This window comes from Bombina bombina, chromosome 11 (genome assembly GCF_027579735.1).
Source record: "Bombina bombina isolate aBomBom1 chromosome 11, aBomBom1.pri, whole genome shotgun sequence".
NCBI classification, from domain to species: Eukaryota; Metazoa; Chordata; class Amphibia; order Anura; family Bombinatoridae; genus Bombina; species Bombina bombina.
Genome location: NC_069509.1, coordinates 91520975 through 91540417, shown reverse-complemented (window position 1 = coordinate 91540417; position 19443 = coordinate 91520975). Strand labels below are relative to the sequence as shown.

The window sequence follows — 19443 nt, the reverse complement described above, 5'->3', positions numbered from 1 at the left end:
TACTATATATAGTACTATATACTATACCTACCATAGCTCGGAAAACATACACTCATCCTCAGCCCTGGCATACTCCTCTGACACGGTACCTACGTGCCGTACTGCTGAGGAACACTGGAGGAAATGTCGGAGTTCTGCTGACTTTTTCACTAAAAATTAATCTTGAACTCTTACTATTCTGCCCTTAATCTATATAATCAACATTGCTTCTCTACTCTTATCTCTACTCTTTCTTCAAACCCAAAACGTCTGTTCTCCACATTCAATACTCTTCTCCGCCCACCACAACCTTTCTCTCAGCTCAAGATTTTGCCTTACCCCTATACTCACACACATCTTCAACCTCTCCCTCAGCACTGGTATAGTTCCCACATTACATGCATTAGTCACACCTATCCTCAAAAAAAACCTTCTCTCGAGCCAACCTCCCCATCCTAACTACCGCCCTATTTCCCTACTCCCTCTTGCCTTAAAGCTTCTTGAAAAACTAGTATATGCACGTCTATCCCATTTCCTTACATTAAACTCCCTCCTTGACCCACTGCAATCTGGATTTTGCCCCTTCACTCAACAGAGACAGCAATTGTTAAGGTTACCAACGACCTACTTACAGCAAAATCCAAAGGCCACTTCTCTCTACTTGGGGTCACGCTTGACTCAGATCTTTCTTTCATTCCTCACATTCAGTCCTTGGCTAAAGCCTGCCGGATCCACCTTAAAAACATCGCTAAAATGAGACATTTCCTTACACAAGACACAACTAAGATTTTAATCCACTCTCTCATCCTTTCTGGCCTTGACTACTGCAAATCCACCCTCTCTGGTCTCCCTAGCTGCTGCCTAGCTAATTTACAATACCTCTGCCAGGCTCATCTTCCTTACACATCGCTCTTCATCTGCCGCACCTCTCTGCCAAACCCTTCACTGGCTTTCTCTTGCCTCCAGGATTAAACACAAAATTCTCACTCGGACACACAAAGCCCTCAACTGCATTGCTCTCCCCTACGTCTCACATCTCAGACCTTGTCTCCAGATACTCTCCCTCCCATCCCCTTCCCTCCGCTCATGATCTCCTACTCTCCTCCTCTCTTGTTACCTCCTCACATTCCTGTTTGCAGGATTTCTCCAGACTGGCTCCCATCTTATGGAACTCTCTGCCTCGCTCCACAAGCTTCTCCCCTAGTTTTAAAAGCTTCAAGTGCTCCCTGAAGACTCTACTATTCATGGGGGCATACAACCTACACTAACCTTCCTATCTCCACTGCTATCCCCTCAAACCCCATAGCATGCAAGCCTATGAGCCCAGCTGTTTGTAGTTCACCTTCATAAGAGCCGACTACAACAGTGCAACTCTCGGCAGGACCCTCTACCCATTCGATCCCTGTAATTGTTTTTTTTATATATCACCTATGTTCATAGCGCTGTGGAACTGTTGGCGCTCTACAAATACCTGATAATAACAAATATATATATATATATACTCTCATTGGCCACTTTATTAGGTACACCTGTTCAATTCCTTGGTTACACAAATTGCTAATTAGCCAATCACATGGCAGCAACTTAATGCATTTAGGCATCTAGACGTGATGAAGACGACTTGCTGAAGTTCAAACCGAGCATCAGAATGGGGAAGAAAGGGGATTTAAGTGACTTTCAACATGGCATGGTTGTTGGTGCCAGACGGGCTGGTCTGAGTATTTAAAAAAACTGCTTATCTACTGGGATTTTCACGCACAAGCATCTCTAGGGTTTACAGAGAATGGTCCAAAAAAGAGAAAATATCCAGTGCGGCAGTTGTGTGGACGATAATTTCTTGTGGATGCCAGAGGAATGTTTCCAGCACTTTGTTTACTCTATGCCACAAAGAATAAAGGCAGTTCTTAAAGTAAAAGGGGGTCAAACCCAGTGCTAACAGGGTGTACCTAATAAAGTGGCCAGTGAGTGTGTGTATATATATATGTATATATATATATATATATATATATATATATATATATACACACACACATATATACACACAGACACACATTTTTGTTATTTTTGTTCTTGCTCTGTTTTGCAGGGGCATTCTTCTATTCATCCCTTTATTTGGGGAATTTGCAGATACATTAACCAAAGAATTATAATTAGCCCACTAAATGCAATTATAGGTCTCTAAATAAGTTTTTCTCTTACATTGGTGTATCCAGTCCACAGATTCATCCTTACTTGTGGGATATTCTCAATCCCTACAGGAAGTGGCAAAGAGAGCACACAGCAGAGCTGTCCATATAGCTCCCCTCAGGCTCTGCCCCCCCAGTCATTCTCTTTGCCGCTCTAACAAGTAGCATCTCCACGGGAGTGTAAAGGTAATGTGGTGTTAGTTTATAGTTTTTTATTTCTTCAATCAAAAGTTTGTTATTTTAAAATAGTGCCGGTTTGTACTATTTACTCTGAGGCAGAAAATGATGAAGATTCTGCTGAGAGGAAAATGATTTTAGCACCTTGTAATTAAAATCCATTGCTGTTCCCACGCAGGACTGTTGAGTACAAGAAAACCTCAGTTGGGGGGAACAGTTTGCAGGCTTAACTGCTTTAAGGTATGTTTCAGTCATTTTTTCTAGTCAAGACTTAGTAATGCTAGAAGACTGACAGAATCCCCATGTGGGAAAGGTAAGCCATATTCTGAGACTTAGTATAGAAGGAAGGCTTATTTGTAAGGGCTCAAAACACTGGTGGACACTGTTAAGGGGCAATTGATTATTTTTTAAGATAATCTGACATTATACAAGTTTTATATTGCATTTAAAACACTTTTTGGGGTTTTATTCCGCATGGCATATATTTAGACACCTATTTTGGCTTGGGAAGGCCCCACAAACTCCTGAGGGAAGATGGAGGGGGCCTGAATTTCGCGCCTCAGTTGCGCAGTTGATTTTACAAACAGCTTCATGCAGATACATGTGAAGGGTCCAATGATTACTTGAGGACTTCAGAGAGGTTTATTTTCGATCAAAACTAATCCCCAAGGAAGGTAGGACACAACAAAGGCTGTGGCATGGTTAATTTTCTCCGGTTTGGGCAGTAGGGGGTTAATTGACTTGAAATTTACTGTGCAATCATTTCAAAGCATTAGGATCATATGGTGAAAATTTCTTAAAGATTGGATGATTTTTGGAGGTTTAGTAAAAAAGTATGCGCTTTTTATTATTTAAAGGCACAGTACTGTTTTTTCAAAAATTGTATTTTACTGTATTTGAGTGCTGTCTAAGTCTGTTTAACATGTCTGAGCCTACAGATAGACCTTGTTTTATGTGTTTAAAAGCCATGGCGGTTCCCCCTTTTACATTTGTGTTTAAAGTGTGCTAACATATCCAAACATTTTAAAGACCATGCAGTGACACTTAAAAATGTGGCCCAAGATGATTCTTTAACGGAAGGTAATGAGGATAGCCCTCCTTCCTCTCCCCATGTGTTGACACCAGTTACGCCCGCGCAAGCGATGCCTAGTATCTCTAGCGCATTGGCCCCTATTTCATTGCAACAATTAGCAACAGTCATGGATAATTCCCTTGCAGCATTTCTATCCAAACTGCCTGTTTTTCCTAAAAAGCGTGATAGCTCAGTTTTAAGAACAGAGGATGAGCAATCAGAAGTTTTGGATAATTTATCAGTTGTACCCTCACAACCCTCTGACGTGGCGGTGAGGGATGTACTGTCTGAGGGAGAAATTTGTGATGCAGGTAAAATTTCTGAGCGGGCAGAATCAGATTTCTTAGCGTTTAAATTTAAGCTGGAACACCTCCGCGTACTGCTTAAGGAGGTTTTAGCTACGCTGGTTGATTGTGACCCTATGGTGGTCCCAGAAATATTGTGTAAAATGGACAAGTTTTTAGAAGTCCCTGTATACACTGATGCGTTTTCGATCCCTAAGAGGGTGGCGGATATTGTTACTAGGGAGTGGGAGAGACCAGGCGTACCTTTTGTTCCCCCCCCTATCTTTAAGAAAATGTTCCCCATAACTGACCCCAGGCGGGTCAAGGTAGAGGGAGCAGTTTCAACACTAGCTAAGCGCACAACTATACCAATAGAAGACAGTTGTGTTTTCAAAGATCCTATGGATAACAAATTAGAAGGGTTACTAAAGAAAATATTTGTTCAACAAGGTATCCTTCTTCAACCAATTGCCTGCATTATTCCTGTAACTACTGCAGCGGCTTTTTGGTTGAGGCGCTGGAGGAGTCGCTCCAGAGGGAGACTTCATATGACGAAGTCATGGATAGAATTCATGCTCTAAAGCTGGTTAATTCTTTCATTACAGATGCCGCTTTACAATTAACTAAATTAGCGGCGAAAAATTCTGGTTCTGCCATTGTGGTGCGAAGAGCACTCTGGCTCAAATCATGGTTGGCTGACGTGTCGTCCAAAACAAAATTACTTAATATCAGGAAAGGGCCATGCCCTTCCACAAGATAGACCTTTTAAGGCTAATTTGCGCTCCTTTCGCAACTTCAGGATCAGACCTGCTTCAACCTCTGCAACCGCAAAGCAAGAGGGTAACGTTTCCATGCCCAAAGCAACATAAAAGCCTTTGCAGGGCTGGAACAAGGGTAAACAGGCCAAGAAGCCTGCTGCTGCTACCAAGACAGCATGAAAGGGTAGCCCCCGCTCCGGGACCGGATCTAGTAGGGGGCAGACTTTCTCTCTTGCTCACACTTGGGCAAGAGATGTTCCAGATCCCTGGGCATTAGAAATTGTTGCTCAAGGGTATCTTCTAGAATTCGAAGACTCTCCCCCAAGGGGAAGGTTCCACATTTCTCGTTTGTCTTCAGACCAGACAAAGAAACAGGCGTTCTTACGCTGTGTAGAAGATCTTCTAAAGATGGGAGTGATACACCCAGTTCCAACTGCAGAGCAAGGACTGGGTTTTTACTCAAACCTGTTTGCAGTTCCCAAAAAGGAAGGAACTTTCAGGCCAATCCTGGATTTAAAAATTCTAAGCAAATTCCTCAGAGTTCCATCATTAAAAATGGAAACCATTCGGACAATCTTACCATTGATCCAGGAAGATCAATATATGACTACTGTGGATTTAAAGGATGCGTACCTACATATTCCTATCCACAAAGATCACCATCTTAGAATTTAGGGAAAGTTCAATAGAATCTGTGTTCCTCGGTATATCTAGTAAACAGATAGAAGTATGTGGGAGGGAGGGCGGATCCAATATTAATAAAGAACTTTTGAGAGAGATATCTTTTATATAATGGGGCCGTCTCACATAAAAATAAAATATACATATCGGCATCCTCACTGTGGAGAATTATGCATACACCTGGGCCTGTGGTAAACTTGAAGTGGAAGTAACAACTATAGTAATACTTACATATACATGAAAACTCAAGTGAATAAGAGGTTAGAGGTCTAAAATAATCCAAATCATTAGATAGCCACCCTTCTCTTCATAGACAGATATTATGACCAATGTGCTTAAATCTCTGGTTTCAAGTATAAAGTATGCTATCCTTTACTAAGAATTCTCTAGGAGTTCAACATAAACTATTTCATAGTTCAAATTACTTCTACGCTAGAAATATAAACAGAAAAGTAAAGACCGACTTTACTAGTAAATATAGAATTGTGGTTGTACTCCCATCTAGTGGACATGACCGGTATAGACGTATAGACCAAAAATAAAAATTGAAAGTAAGCAGCCTGCGTCTGAATATGTATATGAAACTAACCACGAATATGGGGAATGAAAATATAAAATAATATATATGGACGTCCAATTGCTGCATACCCAAATTGCACCAGTATAGTTAGTGCCTCTTATAGCATATAAAAACAAGCCATTACAACAATACCTTGTGATTAAGGCTAACATATAAAATAAATAAAAAATTATATGCTAAACTGTAGACATTTGAAACCAGAAAATACAGAATTCACTATTGCATGAAGAAAAACATCAATCTATTAATAGAAATAAACTTTAAATCAGGCACTGAGCCATGTATAAATATCTTACGGGTTAAGCCACAGAACATTACAGGAGCAGTATGTCCCACCATAAACACGGTAATTGTCCCACATGTTTGTCAGAGTCCAAGGTTTCATTCATTACTGTCGTCTTAGGAAGTTCAAGAAAAAACAAACATGAGTAGCAGCAGAAGAATAAACGAACATGTTACTGCCTGACAGTAAAGGTTTATTATGGCCAACCCGCAGTAATATGCATCTCCTATCCCACTCCTGTACTTGAGAATGCGTTCTTGTGATAACAAGCGGGGTGTAAAAGCTCCAAATAGTACCCCAGTCCCTCAGGGTTTCTCAACCGCTGGGCGTTGTTTGAAAGTCTCTCCTTCACAGTAATAATTTGTAGCTCCCATGCCGTATAGGACTTAGTGCTGGTTAATGGCTGGAATGTGTGGTCTGTCTGTACTGCCTTTGTCAATGAAGGGTACATCAGCTTCGTGTCTCCGATATAGTCTCCCTCATAGAACTTGAGCATGAACTTCGGAGCATGGCTATCAGCCAATGTGGTAGTCTTTTCCCTTATCCCCAAGTCCGGAGAATCCTCTCCTATTAGTGTGCACAGTTCTTGAGATCCCTCAGGTGTAGCCGACATTATCTCTGCGCCAGAGATTATATCTGGCAACGGAGTGAGCAATGTCTCTACCTCTCTAATGAGGCCGTTAAAGTTCTCAACAGTTCTTTTCCCTTATGCCTGCAACAGCTCGCACTAATCCCCCCTAGAACTGTGATAAAATCTTTTCAGATGATAAATCAAGTCTCTCACTGAGCACTCTCTTCGACACTATGGAGACTTTATTATTTAAGGAGACAAAAGCTCAGTGGGACATCTGGACTTTCCAGTCCTACATCAAGGCTAAGATGATTCCCAGAGGCCTTAGACTATTTAAATTTCCTACTTTTGAGGTTGACATTTCTGACCAAGATTTTGTGAATGATTGGAACAATGCTCTTACTGAATGTTCTTTGCAATTAATGTCTTTGCTGATACGCTATAGAACATACCAACTTAATATTATTAAAGCTGAAATTGACAATTTACAAATTGAACTAAATACACGCAGCATTGATCCAGATTTTCCAAAATTTGATAATATCTTGCAACAATCATCGGTACGTGGCAAACAAATTATTATGGAGAACAAACATATGAAATTCCTCAGAGACAAGACAGATTATCTCAAAAACTCTGTCTATGGGGCCTAGTTATCAAGCCGTCAACCTCAAATACGCTGGAATTCCGCAGCGTATTTGTGGCGAGGCTGAGTCGCCTTAGTTATCAAAGGCTCGAGACCGGCAAAAGTAGAATTTTGTGACGTAAGCATCGATCCGCCGGACTCAGTCCGACACAGATCGATTCTTACGTCACTCCAGATGTTCCGCACACAAGTGCGGCACATTCTCACTACTTTTGCTAGCTATCAAAAAACTAGCAGGTACGCTCGGCACTTTTACGGCCCAGCGTACCTGGTTTTCAATCCGCCACCCCTGGAGGCGGCGGATCCCATAGGAATCAATGGGAGTCTGACCATAGCGAAAGTACAAGTTCGCTGCTGACAGACATCCCATTGATTTCTATGGGAGCTGTCTACACCTAACACCCTAACATGTACCCCGAGTCTAAACACCACTAATCTGACCCCCCCTACACCGCCGCAACTAAATAAAGTTATTACCCCCTAAACCGCCGCTCCCGGAGCCCACCGCAAGCTACTCTATACATATTAACCCCTAAACCGCCGCTCCCGGAGCCCACCGCAACTATAATAAATGTATTAACCCCTAAACCGCCGCTCCCTGAACCCGCCGCAACCTATATTAAATGTATTAACCCCTATCCTGCCCCCCCTACACCGTCGCCACCTATAATAAATTTATTAACCCCTAATCTGCCCCCCCTACACCGTCGCCACCTATAATAAATTTATTAACCCCTATCCTGCCCCCCACTACGCCGCCGCCACTGTCATAAAATTATTAACCCCTAAACCTAAGTTTAACCCTAACCCTAACGCCCCCCTAACTTAAATATTAATTAAATAAATCTAAATAAATTAACTCTTATTAAGTAAATGAATCCTATTTAAAACTAAATACTTACCTTTAAAATAAACCCTAATATAGCTACAATATAAATAATAATTATATTCTAGCTATCTTAGGATTTATATTTATTTTACAGGTACCTTTCAATTTATTTTAACCATGTACAATAACTATTAAATAGTTATTAACTATTTAATAGCTTACCTAGCTAAAATAAAGAGAAATGTACCTGTGAAATAAATCCTAACCTAAGTTACAATTACACCTAACACTACACTATACTTTAATAAATTATTCCTATTTAAAAATAAATACCTACCTGTAAAATAAACCCTAAGATAGCTACAATATAATTAATAATTATATTATAGCTATCTTAGGATTTATATTTATTTTACAGGTAACTTTGTATTTATTTTAGCTAGTTAGAATAGTTATTAAATAGTTATTAACTATTTAATAACTACATAGCTAAAAGAAATACAAAATTACCTGTAAAATAAATCCTAACTTAAGTTACAATTAAACCTAATACTACACTATCATTAAATTAATTAAATAAACTACCTACAAATAACTACAATTAAATACAATTACATAAACTAACTAAAGTACAAAAAATAAAAAAATAAGTTACAAACATGTTACAAATATTACAACAATTTTAAGCTACTTACACCTAATCTAAGCCCCCTAATAAAATAACAAACCCCCCCAAAATAAAAAAATGCCCTACCCTATTCTAAATTAAATAAATTTCAAAGCTCTTTTACCTTACCAGCCCTTAAAAGGGCCATTTGTGGGGGCATGCCCCCAAAAAAAACAGCTCTTTTGCCTGTAAAAGAAAAATACAACCCCCCCCCCCAACATTAAAACCCACCACCCACATACCCCTAATCTAACCCAAACCCCCCTTACAAAAACCTAACACTAATCCCCTGAAGATCATCCTACCTTGAGTCGTCTTCACTCAGCCGAGCCACCGATGGAACTGAAGAGGACATCCGGAGCGGAAGAAGTTAAAGGGACAGTAAAGTCAAAACTAAACTTTCATGATTCAGATAGGGCATGCAATTTTAAACAACTTTCCTATTTACTTTTATCATCAAATTTGCTTTGTTCCCTTGGTGGTATTTTTGAAAAGCTAAACCTAGCTAGGCTCAAACTGATTTCTAAACAGTTGAAAACCGCCTCCTAGCTCAGAGCATTTTGAAAGTTTTTCACAGTTAGACTGTGCTAGTTCACATGTGTCATATAGATAACATTGTGCTCACTCCCGTGAAGTTATTTAGGAGTCTTCACTGATTGACTACACTACATGTCTGTCAAAGGCACTTAGTTAAGGAGGCTGTCTGCAAAGGCTTAGATACAAGGTAATCACAGAGGTAAAAAGTATATTAATATAACTGTGTTGGTTATGCAAAAACGGGGAATGGTTAATAAAGGGATTATCTATCTTTTTAAATAAAGAAAATTTTTGGTGTAGACTGTCCCTTTAATCCTCCAAGCGGCGCTGAAGAAATCTTCCATCCGATGAAGTCATCTTCCAAGCCGGGTCTTGAATCTTCCTTCCGCCGACGCGGAACCACCTTCTTCACCGACGGACTACGACGAATGACGGCTCCTTTAAGGGACGTCATCCAAGATGGCGTCCCCTCAATTCCGATTGGCTGATAGGATTCTATCAGCCAATCGGAATTAAGGTAGGAAAAATCTGATTGGCTGATGGAATCAGCCAATCAGATTGAGCTCGCATTCTATTGGCTGTTCCGATCAGCCAATAGAATGCAAGCTCAATCTGATTGGCTGATTGGATCAGCCAATCGGATTGAACTTGAATCTGATTGGCTGATTCCATCAGCCAATAAGATTTTCCTACCTTAATTCCGATTGGCTGATAGAATCCTATCAGCCAATCGGAATTGAGGGGACGCCATCTTGGATGACGTCCCTTAAAGGAGCCGTCATTCGTCGTAGTCCGTCGGTGAAGAAGGTGGTTCCGCGTCGGCGGAAGGAAGATTCAAAACCCGGCTTGGAAGATGACTTCGCCCGGATAGAAGACCTCTTCAGCGCCTCTTTGAAGATGACATCGGCCGGATCGAAGACTTTTCTTCAGCGCTGCCTGGATGATGACTTCATCGGATGGAAGATTTCTTCAGCGCCGCTTGGAGGATTAACTTCTTCCGCTCCGGATGTCCTCTTCAGTTCCATCGGTGGTTCGGCTGAGTGAAGACGACTCAAGGTAGGATGATCTTCAGGGGATTAGTGTTAGGTTTTTGTAAGGGGGGGTTTGGGTTAGATTAGGGGTATGTGGGTGGTGGGTTTTAATGTTGGGGGGGGGTTGTATTTTTCTTTTACAGGCAAAAGAGCTGTTTTCTTTGGGGCATGCCCCCACAAATGGCCCTTTTAAGGGCTGGTAAGGTAAAAGAGCTTTGAAATTTATTTAATTTAGAATAGGGTAGGGCATTTTTTTATTTTGGGGGGGTTTGTTATTTTATTAGGGGGCTTAGATTAGGTGTAAGTAGCTTAAAATTGTTGTAATATTTGTAACATGTTTGTAACTTATTTTTTTATTTTTTGTAACTTAGCTTTTTTTATTTTTTGTACTTTAGTTAGTTTATGTAATTGTATTTAATTGTAGTTATTTGTAGTTAATTTATTTAATTAATTTAATGATAGTGTAGTATTAGGTTTAATTGTAACTTAAGTTAGGATTTATTTTACAGGTAATTTTGTATTTCTTTTAGCTATGTAGTTATTAAATAGTTAATAACTATTTAATAACTATTCTAACTAGCTAAAATAAATACAAAGTTACCTGTAAAATAAATATAAATCCTAAGATAGCTATAATATAATTATTAATTATATTGTAGCTATCTTAGGGTTTATTTTACAGGTAAGTATTTATTTTTAAATAGGAATAATTTATTAAAGTATAGTGTAGTGTTAGGTGTAATTGTAACTTAGGTTAGGATTTATTTCACAGGTACATTTCTCTTTATTTTAGCTAGGTAAGCTATTAAATAGTTAATAACTATTTAATAGCTATTGTACCTAGTTAAAATAAATTGAAAGTTGCCTGTAAAATTAAAAAAAATCCTAAAATAGCTAGAATATAATTATTATTTATATTGTAGCTATATTAGGGTTTATTTTAAAGGTAAGTATTTAGTTTTAAATAGGATTCATTTAGTTAATAAGAGTTAATTTATTTAGATTTATTTAATTAATATTTAAGTTAGGGGGGCGTTAGGGTTAGGGTTAGACTTAGGTTTAGGGGTTAATAATTTTATTACAGTGGCGGCGGCGTAGTGGGGGGCAGGATAGGGGTTAATAAATTTATTATAGGTGACGACGGTGTAGGGGGGGCAGATTAGGGGTTAATAAATTTATTATAGGTGGCGACGGTGTAGGGGGGGCAGGATAGGGGTTAATAGGTTTAATATAGGTTGCGGCGGGTTCATGGAGCGGCGGTTTAGGGGTTAAACTATTTATTTAGTTGCGGAGAGGTACGGGATCAGCAGGATAGGGGTTAATAATTTTATTATAGAGGGCGACGGTATAGGGGGGGCAGGATAGGGGTTACTAGGTATACTGTAGGTGGCATCGGTGTCCGGGAGCGGCGGTTTAGGGGTTAATACCTTTATAAGAGTTGCGGCAGGGTCTAGGAGCGGCGGTTTAGGGGTTAATACATTTATAAGAGTTGCGGCGGGGTCTAGGAGCGGCGGTTTAGGGGTTAGTAACTTTATTGAGTTGCGGGAGGCTCCGGGGGCGCCAGTATAGGGGGTAGAACAGTGTAGTTTAGTGTGAGTGCTTAGTGACAGGCTAGCAATAAAGCTGGGAAAAAGCCGAAGGGCAGCGAGATCGGATGAGTGATAACTGTCACAGTCCGCTGCTCATCGCCCCGCGGCTTTTTGACAGCTTTATTTGATAACTTAGGCGTATTTTTTCAGGTCCGCGGCGGCGAAGGTAGGCGAGCTTAGGCGGGCGTATTGGGCCGGCGAAGCCAGAAAAGTAGACGGCTTGATAACTACCCCCCAATATCTGGAATAGGAAGCAGCGGTCTGATTACAGACGCAGTTTGCCACGGTCCAATAATCATAGAGGACAACGTAGACATAGAAATAGAAATAAACAATCGAAACAAGTTACCTTTTCTGACAGTGACACTGATAGGTCATCAGATGAATACACGTCAGGTACAGAGGATATCACTGATACTAACACTCAAATGAATACTGCATCTAACTCACAATCAGGTATCCTGAAAAATACTTCAGTACCCAGTACAAATACTCAAATACAATTAGGTACTAATTCCAAAGATAGAGATATGCACAATCCTCAGTCCACAGCCTCTAAATATACACCTACTCAGAGTATAATGGCCACTACAGTACAACATGGTGGTAATTCAGTCACACAAGAACAGTCTTTGCTTGACCAGGTTTTTCCCATGGGCCAGCCGCCTCAGGGGGTGGGGGGCTCGTCTGCACGAGCCTCACTCAACCAGGAGAGATACCCAGTGAGGACAAATCGCAGCCAGACAAAATACAAATGAATAATGTTATAAATCTATCATCAACTCAACTAACAAAGGATCAAGTTGAGCTATTAAGCTTAGGTTTGGGTTTTGCTCCCACCTACCAATTTGATCTGTTCCAGACCATGATAGATTTTAACAAATTCATTCGAAATATTACTCTAAAAAAACATTTTTGCGACACACCCTCCTCCCAACCTGAACCTGTCCCACTAGCACGTACTAACACTATACACGCCTCGCATACTTTGACCTTTTCTGAAACATGTGATGTAGTCTCCCTTCAAAATTTAGCTTTGGAAACAGACAGCACCCTAGGAGCTATCAACTGTGGTACTTCTTTTAAGGATAGATCATCCTTTTACCCTATCCAAAGCAGGGGTACAGTTATCGAGACTTTCTACTCTCGTGTTGAAGCTGATTTATTGAGACTTAAGTCAGACTGTGATAGATTACCTTCTAACCTTCCCCACAGACTTAGACAAGCACTCAACACTCTCCAACAAAATGACCAACTGGTGGTACATCCTGCCGACAAAGGCGGCACCATAGTTGTTATGGATAAAATAGACTATTTAGCAGAGGCAAATCGACAATTAAGCAACTCTCATGACTATATCACTTTATCACAAAATCCTACCAATGAATACAAATGTATTCTTACTGACATTTTGGATGATGGTGTGGAATATGGCTATATAGATGCTAATACATCTTCTTATCTTTTTGTATCAAATCCTAAAATGCCATTATTCCACCTTTTTCCAAAAGTTCACAAGTCTTTGGAAGAAGTAAGAGGACGTCCAATAGTGAGTGGAGTTGACTCACTACTGGAGCGCCTGTCCCAATGGCTGGATGCCATTCTCCAGCCCCTGGTACTAGCATTGCCATCCTATACCCGTGACTCCAAGCACATACTTAACCTCCTCGCTAACCTCAAATGGGAACATAACTACACATGGATCTCTGTTGATGTGGTCTCCCTTTATTCCACAATTCCCCATAAAGAGGGCATTGAGGCGGTTGAGTATTTTCTTGCTACTGCCACTGACTACACCCAGGATTTTCAGGCATACATTGTGCGGGTTTTAACTTTCCTTCTGACACACAACTTTTTCGCTTTTGAAGGTAAATACTTTCTCCAAAGGTGTGGTACGGCGATGGGGGCCAAATATGCCCCCTCGTATGCCAACCTATACCTTGGGAAATGGGAACAATACAACATCTTTTGAGATGGTAATCCTTTTAAATCGTCAATCTGTTTTTATCAGAGATATATAGACGACCTTCTATTGATATGGTCTGGACCAAAAACACAAATTCCCCCTTTTGTGGAATTTCTTAACACCAATGACCTTAATCTCCGCTTTACTTTTGTTTCAGACTCTAGGTCCATCAATTACCTAGACTTAACTCTCATTGGAGATGTCAAGGGACCTATACACACTACAGTCTATCGTAAACCTATTACAGGCAATACCCTCCTGCATGCGTCCAGCTGTCATCCCTCTAATACTGCTTCTGCGGTAGCCAAGGGACAATTTGTCCGCTTAAAAAGGAATTGCAGTATGACATCTGACTACATCCAGGAGGCGAATAGTCTTGAAAAGAGGCTTAAGGAGAGAAAGTACACTCGCACTCATATAAAAACAGCCAGACATAAGGTAGACAAATTGGACAGAGCTGCCTTGCTATGTGACAAACCCAGTAAGAGCTCTGAGACTCACAATAAAGTCCACTTTGTGACGACTTTCAGTGAACAATACTCTCAGATCTGTACCATTATTAAGAAACATTTCCCCTTACTTGCTGCTGACGATAAACTGCAAGAGACAGTTAATAATGGGTTCAGATGTTCCTATAAGAAATGTCCCACGCTTGCATCTATCTTGGCCCCTACACAACTCAAACAAACACAAAATTCTACGAGCTCATGGTTACAACATTTGGGAATGTATAAATGTGGCCATCGCAGATGCAAGCCTTGTGACTATGTTCTTACTGCCTCTACATTTTCCTCTACTGTCACTGGTCAGACATATCCCATTAAGACATGTCTTAATTGCCAAAGTACCTATGTGGTGTACCTAATTTTGTGCACAGCGTGCAAGGTGCAATACATAGGGTTGACCTCTAGGGATGTCAACTCTAGAATTAGGGAGCATTTTTCTACCATATCCAAAGGAAAATCCTCTACCCCATTGGTCCAACACTTTGTCACTAAACACAAAAGTAGTCTAGACACTTTTAGATGGGCAGCTATAGAAAAAGCAAAAATCCCTAATAGAGGAGGTAACTTAGATGAGACGCTGGCCAAAAGAGAGGTGTACTGGATTTTTACCTTAAAAACCAGACTCCCTTTGGGTTTAAACTCAAAATATGATCTAATCAACTTCTGGGAATAATATCTTAATATCTCAATACAACTAAAATGCAAATATATACTTATATCAAAATGAGAGTAAACTTATTTTTCTATCTATATATTCTTTTGTATAAGTAAGTGACTGTATTATCATTATTAACCATGTTACGATTTTTACATTTATATTTATATTTGCAACTTCTCTTTTTCCATTTAGATATCTATTCTACTCTTTTCTTTTTCTCTGCTTTTTTGCTTGAGCAATATACCAGGGTTACACATATATACATATCTTTTTTGTGTTTTCCGCCCTTTTCTCCTATGCTTGATACTCTCTTATGCCTTGATTGCATTTTCTAATTTTGGATATATTTATGCTTTTCTTACATTCCCTATTTCCTTTATATTATTTTCTCATCCGCTATTTATCTTGCCCCCCTTTTTCCTTCCCGCTATTCATTTTTAGGTTTCTTGATGTTTTGTGAGCTTTACATGGCTTTTAGGGTTAATTTCTAATGTTTTCTACTGTTGTGTAAAATAGGCGTGCTTTTGTTTGTACGTTTTAACCAATCAGCATGCACTGTACTTCTTTTAAACTCACTGCTAATTGTGACACCTGAGGCTATGATTACGGCTAAGCGCCGAAACATGTAAGCCCATAGGTGTCTCGCCTGTCTTACACCTGTTTTCTTTACTGTTGCCCCATTTTGCAACTTTTAATTACTTGTTGAAATAAAGAACTTTTTATTTTACTTTTTGGGCATCCGTTCCTCCTTCAGTTTTCGCTATGGCTTAACACCAGATTACGAATACCCTTTATACTATAGCCCTGCTTATGTTGTCATCCCGGGTGAAGACTGTCACGCCCCCCGACACTCACGCACGCTGAATGCCGAAGAGAGCAATTGGACAACAGCCAACTCTTGCGGATTGCTGTCTGTCTCTTCACTCTGCCTTTCCACAGGGACACCAGCGCAGATGCGGACGCGTTTGCATACGCCGAAGATAAGTTCCGGCTAGCACGCATTTTGGAGTCTCCCAGGTGGTTATTGGAGTTCTTTACACAGACGGACGGCTCACCCCCGGGTGGGTGAAGACAATTAGCCTACTAGCAGAGCGGTGAGTGGGGGTCATTTGGACTGAAGTCCCGGGACCAACATTTCTCTGTATATTTTGTGAGATATCTCAACTCTCTATGTGAACTGTTACCTTTCCAGCATAGACACATATCTGCGAGTGTACAAACCCTCCCTTCTTATTACGTTAAAATTCTCCACCATAGACTTAACTTCTCTAGGATCATTTCAACATTTGTCGCCATGCTGGAAATGAACATTAGCAAATTCTTTGTATCGCAGTATCCCAAGTTGCCTCTGCCCTTATGCAGTTTAGCAATCGTTGCACAGCGTTTTTTTTTTTCCCCAGGATTGTAAAACAACAATAGTATCTACGTACTTTTTGACCTTGTTGGTCTATAGGGGGAATGTATGCGGCAGCTTCAGTCGCGCTATTTTCCACCACAGGATGTAAAGGCCTCCCTGGCAGAAATCATAGGCAACTTACTTGAAGAACATAGGTCAGGGTATCGTTCATCAACTCCTGAACTGCAGGGAAAGTATTAGCTCTGAAATATACCAGTCCCAGTAGTATAGCTCTTACTATTTGCAGCTGAAAAAGAAAGTTTAATAATATATGATCAGGAGCTTCACAGAGACACGTCTGGCCGCTCAAAGTGTAGGCTCCGCCCCCAGGAAGTTAAAACTTTTAACTACTTGCCGAGTTCTTCATTCTGTTCCTCAGCCTTCTGTGGCTCAGTGCATGGAGGTAATCGGGTTAATGGTTGCGGCAATGGACGTTGTTCCCTTTGCCAGAATTCATCTCAGACCACTGCAGCTGTGCATGCTCAAACTGTGGAATGGGGATTATGCAGATTGTCTCCTTAGATACAAATGGACGAGAAAACCAGAGATTATCTTCTCTGGTGGTTGTCTCAGGATCACCTGTCTCAGGGAATGTGCTTCCGCAGACCAGAGTGGATCATTGTCACGACCGATTCCAGTCTGTTAGGCTGGGGTGCGGTCTGGGACTCCCTGAAAGCTCAGGGCCTATGGTCTCGGGAAGAGTCTCTTCTCCCGATAAACATTTTGGAACTGAGAGCGATATTCAACACGCTCCAGACATAGCCTCAACTAGCGGAGGCCAGGTTCATCAGGTTTCAGTCGGACAACATCACGACTGTAGCGTACATCAATCATCAGGGAGGAACGAAGAGTTCCCTAGCGATGAAGGAAGTATCCAAGATCATCAAATGGGCGGAGGATCACTCCTGCCACCTATCTGCAATTCACATCCCAGGAATAGACAACTGGGAGGCGGATTTTCTGAGTCGTCAGACCTTTCACCCGGGGGAGTGGGAACTCCTTCCTGAGGTTTTTGCTCAGTTTACCCAGCTATGGGGTATTCCAGAGTTGGATCTGATGGCGTCCCGTCAGAATTCCAAGCTTTCTCTTTACGGATCCAGGTCCAGGGACCCCAAGGCGGCATTGATAGATGCTCTAGTAGCGCCTTGGTCCTTCAATCTGGTTCATGTTTTTTCCACCGTTTCCCCTTCTCCCTCGTCTTGTAGCCAGAATCAAACAGGAGAAGGCTTCAGTAATTTTGATATCGCCTGCGTGGCCACGCAGGACTTGGTATGCAGACCTAGTGGACATGTCATCTGTTCCACCATGGACACTGCCATCGAGGCAGGATCTTCTAATTCAAGGTCCATTCAAGCATTCAAATCTAGTTCTCTGCAGCTGACTGCTTGGAGATTGAACGCTTAATTCTATCTAAGCGTGGGTTCTCTGGATCAGTTATAGATACTTTGATCCAGGCTAGAAAACCTGTCACCAGGAACATTTACTATAAGATATGGCGGAAATATCTTTGTTAGTGTGAATCCAAGGGTTACTCGTGGAGTAAGATTAGGATTCCTAGGATTTTGTCATTTCTCCAAGAAGGATTGGAGAAAGGATTGTCAGCTAGTTCCTTAAAGGGACAGATATCTGCTCTATCTATTCTGTTTCACAGGCGTCTGGCGGAAGTACCAGACGTTCAAGCGTTTGCATAGGCTTTAGTCAGAATCAAGCCTGTCTATAAACCTGTGGCTCCTCCATGGAGTCTAAATTTAGTTCTTTCGGTAATTCAAGGGGTTCCGTTTGAACCTTTACATTCCATAGATATTAAGTGATTATCTTGGAAAGTTTTGTTTTTGGTAACTATTTCTTCTGCTCGAACAGTTACAGAATTGTCTGCTTTGCAGTGTAATTCACCCTATCTGGTGTTTCATGCAGATAAAGTTGTTTTGCGTACAAAACCTGTTTTCCTTCCGAAAGTGGTTTCTAATAAGAATATTAACCAGGAAATCATTGTTCCTTCTCTGTGTCCTAATTCAGTTTCTAAGAAGGAAAGGCTGTTACACAATCTTGATGTGGAACGGCTGTTACACAATCTTGATGTGGTTCATGCTTTAAAATTCTATTTAAAAGCAACTAAAGATTTCAGACACACGTCATCCTTGTTTGTTGTCTATTCTGGTAAGAGGAGAGGTCAAAAAGCTATCGCTTCCTCTCTTTCCTTTTGGCTGTAAAGCATTATCCGATTGACTTATGAGACTGCTGGACAGCAGCCTCCTGAACGAATTACAGCTCTTTCCACCAGAGCTGTGGCTTCCACATGGGCTTTCAAGAATGAGGCTTCTGTTGAACAGATTTGTAAAGCAGCGACTTGGTCTTCACTGCATACTTTTGCCAAATTTTACAAATTTGATACTTTTGCTTCTTTGGAGGCTATTTTTTTGGGAGAAAGGTTTTGCAAGTAGTGGTGCCTTCCGTTTAGGTTACCTGACGTGTTCCCTCCCTTCATCCGTGTCCTAAAGCTTTGGTATTGGTTCCCACAAGTAAGGATGAATCCGTGGACTGGATACACCAATGTAAGAGAAAACAGAATTTATGCTTACCTGATAAATTTCTTTCTCTTACGGTGTATCCAGTCCACGGCCCGCCCTGGCAATTAAGTCAGGTTCAAATTTATTTTTTGTTAAACTACAGTCACCACTGCACACTATGGTTCTCCTTTTTCTCCTAACCGTCGGTCGAATGACTGGGGGGGCGGAGCCTGAGGGGAGCTATATGGACAGCTCTGCTGTGTGCTCTCTTTGCCACTTCCTGTAGGGATTGAGAATATCCCACAAGTAAGGATGAATCCGTGGACTGGATACACCGTAAGAGAAAGAAATTTATCAGGTAAGCATAAATTCTGTTTTTTCATAAAGATGAATAGTGCATAAAAAAATGTTATTTAAAATATACATTACTGATGAACAGTCCCCTGTGAGACGACCTCCAAGTCCACCAAAGAGAAAACAAAATAAACTCTACAAAGAGGCATTGATATAGTTCTTAATTGAAGTACTTTTCTTTTCCAA

At 40.8% G+C, this 19443-nt stretch overlaps 1 protein-coding gene across 1 annotated transcript in view; it reads left to right on the top strand.

Annotated features, from left to right (window-relative positions):
* CFAP70 (cilia and flagella associated protein 70) overlaps window positions 1-19443 on the top strand; it is a 576575-nt gene that overhangs the window by 409757 nt on the left and 147375 nt on the right. The window lies entirely within an intron of this gene.